The sequence below is a fragment of the Miscanthus floridulus genome, chromosome 9 (assembly GCF_019320115.1).
Source record: "Miscanthus floridulus cultivar M001 chromosome 9, ASM1932011v1, whole genome shotgun sequence".
Lineage (NCBI taxonomy): Eukaryota > Viridiplantae > Streptophyta > Magnoliopsida > Poales > Poaceae > Miscanthus > Miscanthus floridulus.
In genome coordinates this window covers 18,498,668-18,506,691 of record NC_089588.1, presented here as the reverse complement: position 1 = coordinate 18,506,691, position 8,024 = coordinate 18,498,668, and positions in this window count along the sequence as shown.

The following is an 8,024-nucleotide window of genomic DNA, read 5'->3' as shown; positions in this document are numbered from 1 at the left end:
CTAATCGATGCCAAAGGGGGAGAAGTAATTCACAAACATAGGGGGAGAGAAACAAAGATAGTAAGATAGGAGAAATGAGGGGGATCAATTAAAATTTTGAAGCACACAAGTAGGGGTGCAAGCTCATAAACTTGTATGTTGCATTTGAATGTGCATTACATATGTTTGCTTGCATGGCACAAGTTCTAAATTCCCTATCCATGCTTATATGGTGTATGCTAGATCATAGAAAATGTTTGATGAAATAAAAAAACTAGCATACATAGGATAGCTAGATATTCCTTGAACTCTTACAAGTGGTACTAGAACCTTGCTTCTAATGTTGATCTCACAAGGTATCTAGTTCATCTTTGCGTTTCAAGTGATATCTAGCAAATCATGGTGCTAAGGATGGTGTTCAAATGGCAACTCCGATTGGTATCATGCTTCAAAGGTCCATTCTTTGCACCTTAGCATCATTTGGTAGCTATTACTCTCCCAAACTTCTAATCCATGCATATGTGCAAGCTTTCAAATCCAAACTCTTAACACATATATAGGGGTAGCTAACACTACCAATTTAGGTTGATGAAACTTGTCCATAATCTTTACACATGGTAATATGCTTGGACAAGCAACATGAATCCAAAAAGATTTCATTGAATATCTTTGTGAAAAGGTTGTCATCAATTACCAAAAAGGGGGAGATTGAAAGCCCTAGTTTGGTTTTGGATAATTGATGAAACCTACGCACTAACCTTTGTCATGAGTTGTGATATGAGCTAGGTTGGTACAATCCAAGTGAGGAGCATGGTGGCACTCAAATGGTGACGTTGATCACATGGAATGATGAAGGTGGCCACATGTGATGATGATCAAGTGCTCAACTTGGAAAAGAAGCAAGAGAAAAACAAAACCCTATGAAGATCAAGGCAAAGGTATAAATAGGGATTTTGTTTTAGTGATCAAGACACTATAGAGGGTGTGATCACATTTAGGATAGATGGTCGTACTATTAAGAGGGGTTCTTAACTAGACAATTCGGTCATCTAGTGCCACTAGGTGTTGGACTTCATGCATTGCATTTAGAGGGAATTCCTTTCGTGCCATTAAAAAAGATTGCAATGCCATGTGAGTCCCTGGAAAAGTTCAGTAGTCTTCAACGCCACTGCTCCAACTTTTTTATGCCCTTCATGTCACTACCATCAGTTTGGGCTCTAACGGTGTTAAACTGCAGGTGTGAAAACTCAAAAATACCCTTAAGTCTAAATATGTCATTAATTTTTTAGCAGCTTAACGACTTCAAATGAAAAAACTCAACTAGAAAGTTGTAGATCTCGTCGAGATCTATAATTTTCATATAAAAATTATCGTCATTTAATTCCATAAAAAAGATATGATTTTTCTAAGATATATTAATCATATCAAATCATTTTTTGTGGAATTAAATGAAGATAATTTTTATATGAAAATTATAGATCTCGACGAGATCTACAACTTTTTAGTTTTGAGTTTTTTCATTTGAAGTCGTCAAGATGCTCAAAAAATTAATGACATATTTAGACTTAAGGGTATTTTTGACTTTTCACACCTGCAGTTTGACACCGTTAGAGCCCAAACTGACGACAGTGGCATGGAGAGCACAAAAAAGTTAAAGTAGTGGTGCTGAATACCGTTGAACTTTTCCAGGAGCTCACAGGGCATTACAATCTTTTTAATGGCACACAAGGAATTCCCCCTTGCATTTAGGCCTAGTGCACTTCGGAGAGCAAGCGAAAATATTTATCGAAAATGGTTTTGAGAAATGCTAACTTGGCTCTAACAAGTTTTGAGAAAAACACTTTGAGAGTTAGCATCACTTGCGGGGAGTAGCTCAAGTTGATGTGGATCAAAAAGCGAAAAAATTTGCAACTCGGTGAGCTAGTGGAGGTGCCTGGGTGGCACTGCCATCCCCTGTCCGGTGCACCACCACCCCTGTGGTGGTGCCCACCTGACCATGACCGAGAAGGGCTATAGTGGGGTGGTCACCGAACATGGTCGTGTGCACCACCACTGGCACGGCGGTAGCACCGCCATGGGCTGTCCGGTGGCACCACCACTTTTCACCCGAGGCTAGGGAAATGGACTTGGACATAGGGGGTCACCGCCCTTTTTCCCTCGAGGTTGACGCATGCGGAGTTAGGGTGAGGGGGCATCGCCCTAGTCACCGCCACTGGCACGACGGTGCACCGCCCTAATTATCCAGAGACTGGGTTTTCAGGACTTGGCTGGGATGGTCACCGCCACCCCAATAGCGGTGCCACCGCCACCCTATCCGGTGACCAACAACTAGTTTCTAGCCATTGGAATTCAACCGTTGGAGGGCACCGCCACCCTGTCCGGTGCCTGGCACCGCCTTGTCCGGTGCCCTCGCAGAAACAACTCCTAGGGGTATAACGGCTGTATTTGCTTGTGTGGCTATAAATAGAGGGTGTGGCCAGCCTTGGCCACTCTCTTGGCACCTCTTACACTTGTGCACACCCTTTGGAAGCTAAGCAACAGACTCCACCACTAGTTCACTTGATTTCATCTTCTTGAGTGAGATTGGAGAGTCTCTAGTGCATTGCATTGAGTTGCATCATTTTGTGGCACTAGTTGGGTGATTTGGGCTGGTTGAGAGCTTGTTACTCTTGGTGTTTGCCGACACCTAAATGGCCCGATGATTGGAGGATCGTTGAGCGGAGTTGGTGATTGTCTCTGGCCTCGATTGGTTGATTGTGAGGGGTCTTGTGCCTTCCCTGGCAGAGCGCCAAAGGCAACTCTAGTAAATTGCTCATGTTATTGAGCTACCTCACTTGTGGGTAGGTTCTTGCGGCACCCCTTGTGGTGGGTTTGGTCTGTGATACCTATTAGCCACCGAACCACCAAGCGTTGGTCGACACAACGGGGACTAGCGTGTCGGCAAGCACGTGAACCTCGGGAGAAAAATCTTGTGTCTCTTGTGTGATTGGATTTCTCCCGGTGATTGGTTGTCTCCACATTGTGATTGGTTCATTCCTCGATGCAGCGGTATAATCACCTTACTCACTCCATTACTTTCTTGTAAACTAGTTGTAGCAAGCTCTTTAGTGTAGCTAGAATTGAGAGCTTGCCTTGCAGCTTAGTTTTATCTAGTGGAGCTCTTTAGTGTAGCCTTGTTGAGAGCTCTTAGTGAGTAGTGACTTAGCCCTTGTGTGTGCCTAGTGATTATAGCAACTAGAATTATTGGGATAGGTGGCTTGCAGCCCTTGTAGAGCTAGAGCAAAATTGCATTCCATCGTTTGTCATACTAATCAATTGCTCTAGTCCTTTGTAGAGATTTTAAATAGGCTATTCACCCCCCTCTGGCCATATTAAGACCTTTCACATAGGCCCTCTTGGTTGGTGCTTATGAGCAGGCATAGGTCTGGTGCCTAGTCGATGAACGTGTCAGTGATGGGGCTTGGGGGAGGTTCTTCGATCTTGTAGAGGTTGTTGAAGTTGAGGGCAAGTCCCTCGGGTCAAAGGTAGCGGGTGAAGCTGGGGCTGACGCTGATGCTAATGGCAAAGCCCCTCACCAAAACACTGGCGTAGGCAAGTCGATGGTGCCAAAGTCGGTGGTAAAGCCCTTATCAAAGCATACGCAGGCTTCACTCTATTGTTATTTTCAGGATAAGGACAGTGATACAAAGCTAAATATTGGCGAAGGTGAAGTTGATGTCACTGAGGTTAGTAGCGAAGCCCCTCGTTGAAATGTTGGCGAAGGTGGAGTCGATGTCGCTGAAGTCGGTGATGAAGCCCTCACCGAAATGTTGGTGGAGGTGAAGTCGGTGTCACCAAAGTCAGTGATGTTGGCAAAGGTGAAGTTAGTGTCACCGAAGTCGGTGGTGCTGGAAAAGGTGAAATTGGTGTTGCCAAAGTCAATGGTGATGCCCCTCATCAAAATGTTGGTGATGGTGAAGTTGGTGTTATCGTAGAAGTCGGTGTCAAAGCCCCTCTCCAAAATGGTGGTGAAGGTAAAGTCGATGTCCATGTTGTCGTCAAGTCCCCTAGTCGAAGGTAAAGTTGATCCCGGCGCTGATGGCGAGCCCCTACATCAAAGGTGGCGGGGTGAAGCCAAAGTTGATGCCAATACTAATGGCGAGTCCCTAAGCTAAAGGTAGCGAGGTGAGGCTGAAGTCAATTTCGTTGTTGATGGCAAGCCCCTCAAGCCAAATGTGTTGGTGAGGTGATGGTTTGATGATGGACCGGTGAAGCTATTTTTTATGACGGTGAAGGTGACGAAGACACCTCGGGCCAAACATGACAGCGGCGTTGACTTCTGCCTCTATCTCTAGGCACCATGTCATGTTGATTTTAATACAGGGCATTGTTTTCTTGCATTTCCTTTTTCGTGGGTGCTTCAATTCAATGTATGCATCCCTTGATTAGTAATTTATCAGGGGTTGATTAGGACATCTGGTAGGAGTTGCCCCTTGTCCGTACGTTCTCATTTGAACTTTGTCGTAACAATGCAGTTTGCTCTAAGCATTTCATTTTGAGATTTTCTGACAGAATTTAGATTCCTTGCGCCGTACTAGACAATATTGTGCTCTGCTTTGCTTGCGGTACCCATCGGTTTCACACTGCGGGAAAGGAAGGGGCGTACCAAGTGGATGCTCGTGGCCGGCCAAGGAACCCACGACGACCAGGGCGCTCGCCCAGCGGTCGCCGTAGTTGTCACCGCCGCCAAGAAAGAAGGCGATGAACCGACGAGAGTTTCTCTAGAAGACCTACGGATGAAATCCAAGTTTTAAAGGTCGAATCAAGAAATTAGAGAAGATAGAAAGGATTGGAGAGAGAGAGAGAAGGGAAGCAACAATGAATTGTGCCTTGGCTAGGAAACTAGTGGCGGGCTTATGGTTTGAAGCTCGGCACAATGGGCTATGGCACCGAGCTCAACGCGAAGATTTGTGGTGTCGAACTCGGTGTCGTGGCCCACGACGCCGAGCCTCTGCCATGTCAACGCCATGGCGGCATCCTTGCCAAACACTGGCGTACTACCTCGGCACCATGGGCTATGGCACCGAGGCATGTTAGCTCGGCGTCGTGGCTTGGGCGCTGACCTCTGAGTCCAAAAATGAGTTTACGCCGGTCGCTCAGGGGTGTAAACATGAATTTTTAATTAAAAAAGGTCTAAATTAAAAAAAATCGGATGGGAGGAAGGAGGAAAAGAATGAGCTGGGTACCCAACATCGATCAATTAGGCCGACGGAGCTGAGGCCCACTACCACTGCCATGGGTCATCTCAATAAGGCTTAGGCCTGAGGCCCACTGGGCCACTAGCAAGACCGCAACCGCAATTGCGGATAGCTAGCAACATCGCATCCGCATGGAGATGTGGAGCCGACCGACGACGACCCTGGCACCGGCAGCGACATCGGCCGATCTCCTCCGGCACGCCTCACCTCGTTGGTCAGTAACACCCTACCCATTCTCACCCGGCTCAGCCGCTCAGGTAACACTTCCTCTACTCATGTTGTCCTTTTTCTAGGGCAAAATGGTAGGTTCTCTGCCTTGTGATTTAAGCAAGAACACAAGAGGTTTATGAAGGGGGGAGGTTCCAATTGAAAAAAAAAGATCAAATTGGCAGACCAGTTTTGCCTGCCTGCCTACTACTTTCCCTGCACTTATTATGCCTCTATATCTCCAGGCACCGTGTCATGTTTGATTTTAATACAGGGCTTTGTTTTTTCTCATTTCCTTTTCTTGCGTGCTTCAGTGTATGCAGCCCTTGATTTCACTAGTAATTTATCAGAGGTCGATTGGGACACGCGGCAGGACCTGCGCTGTCGTCCGTACATTTCCCATCTGAATCTTGTCCTAGCAAATGCAGTTCGTTCTAAGCATTTCATTCTGAGATTTTCTCTCAGAGTTCAGATTCCTGGCGCCGTACTGAACATTATTATGTTCTGCTTTGATTTTCTGCTGAGACGTTCGTCTTAGCATCTAGTTATTGCTTGCAGGATCATAAACAGGGAATGGACCAATGCTGAATCCATGATGACAGCATGTATCTCCTTTTTTTTTTCTTGTAGTACTAATTAACCTAGAGATGAGATGAGATAAGCACATGCCTTCAGTTTGTTTATGTTTTCTCACATGTTGCATTGCTTGTATTGTGCATTACGGTATCTATCACCTTCAGTGCTCACCCTTATCCCTCAGACCTCAGCTGCACATAGTTCAGCTTCAGATTTTGCTTCGGCTCTAAGAGATCCTTAGTCTTGATCTGTATGTCTGATAAGAGTTTCTATAAAATTTGTCCTTCAGCTAAGGCAGGAAAATCTTTGCTCAGTATTTCCAATAATCAATATCGTGCGGTCATATGTAATTCTCCTTCTTCATTTTTCTTTAGTCATCATTAGTAAAGTTTTGGTCTGCTATAATATAATCTTTCTGAAGTTATCGGTACAAAGAAATTTCAAACTAATTTTAGTCAGCTGTCATGATTCATGAATTCATGATCAATAAAAAGCTGCATCATGGTCCTCAGCCTATATAATTGCAATATTAATATGATGTCAGTATTAATGTAGGGGCTCTTGCTCCATTGAAGCCACTCTGTAAGTACACATACCGCTTGAATGCATTTGAGCAATTTAGTGAAATGTTCAATCAAGCCCCAGCATTTTGACTATTATGTGTAGTTCTCTCTCTCTCTCTCTCTCTGTGTGTGTGTGTGTGTGTGGGGGGGGGGGGGGGGGGGGGGGGACAAGACCTTGGTTTGCGATGCAAATTTTTGGAAACAAATCTGAAAGTTGTACCACATTTTTATATTTTACTTGGAGCTATGGACTTAATTACTTATGCTCAATGCCATTGTTATGATGCAACCAACTCCCTTTCTAATTTTATTTCTAGACTACGACATTATTAAAGAAATTATGCATCTTATCATGTCTATAAGCATAAATATTTATCTGTTAACATGGTGCGTTCTTTTTATAAAATCATAGTACTGAAGTTGAATGCCGACACCACATGGAACTCAATAGTACTACAGTATTTCGGTATTGTCCCCCCTGCTCTAATAAATTGTGCTGCTGCTTGTCCAGGGTACTAGCTCGCGTAGGTTAGTGAGTTAGGTTAGCTACAGTGTATGATTTCTTGGCAATGTGCAAGGCTGGTCACGGCAGAGGGTGTTCTACTGGTTAAATAAATTTCAACATATAAACAACCTGTTCGTTTGGCTGTGGCTTGTCGTAAACGATCGTAAATTTTCAGTCAGAATAGTATTTTTCTCTCACACAAACCAGCCAGCAGTACTTCTTCATGAACCAGCCAACCGAACAGGTTATTTTAGACAACATAGATGGTAGATGGACTATCTTAAAGTGGGCTTCGTATGTAATAAAATATAGACTATCTTAAACTTTTCCTAACATGGATGGTAGATGGAGAGGGAATAAGTAGTGCTGAATATTATTTATTTGTTCTTGATACCAGGAGCAAAAATAAACAACATGTACAAGAAGATTCAAACCTAGTCCATGTTGCTCTTCTTCTTCCTTGTTCTTGTATCCTGGCTCCATAGCACACGCATTGGAGCTGTCCTCACTCCTGAGTCCTTGAAAGGGTGCTTCAAGGCCATGTGCATGGGTAGATTAGGTGGCATATTAAGGTCCCCTAGGTCTGAGTTCTCTGCTGGTTTACTTTAATTATAAATTTGGCAGCTTTAAAATTTGGCTCCTGTTTTGCTTTTACGTGTTTATCACAGTCAGAATAGTTATTTTGGTCTCTCAACTATCACTCGAGGCTCAGTTTTATCCCTGAACTTTTTAAAACGGCTGTTTTGCTCCTTAAACTTTACTTTTAGTCTTAATTTTATCCTAGAACTATGAAGATGATCGTTTTAGTCTTCAAACTTTGCATTTTAGGCTCAATTTCATTTATAAACTATCAAAATGTATTTTATTTTTTAAACTTTTATTTTTAACTCAACTTTGTCTGCGTTGTACATGGAACGCTGCACTGTTGCATATGGTTAACTCAACACCCACCATCGA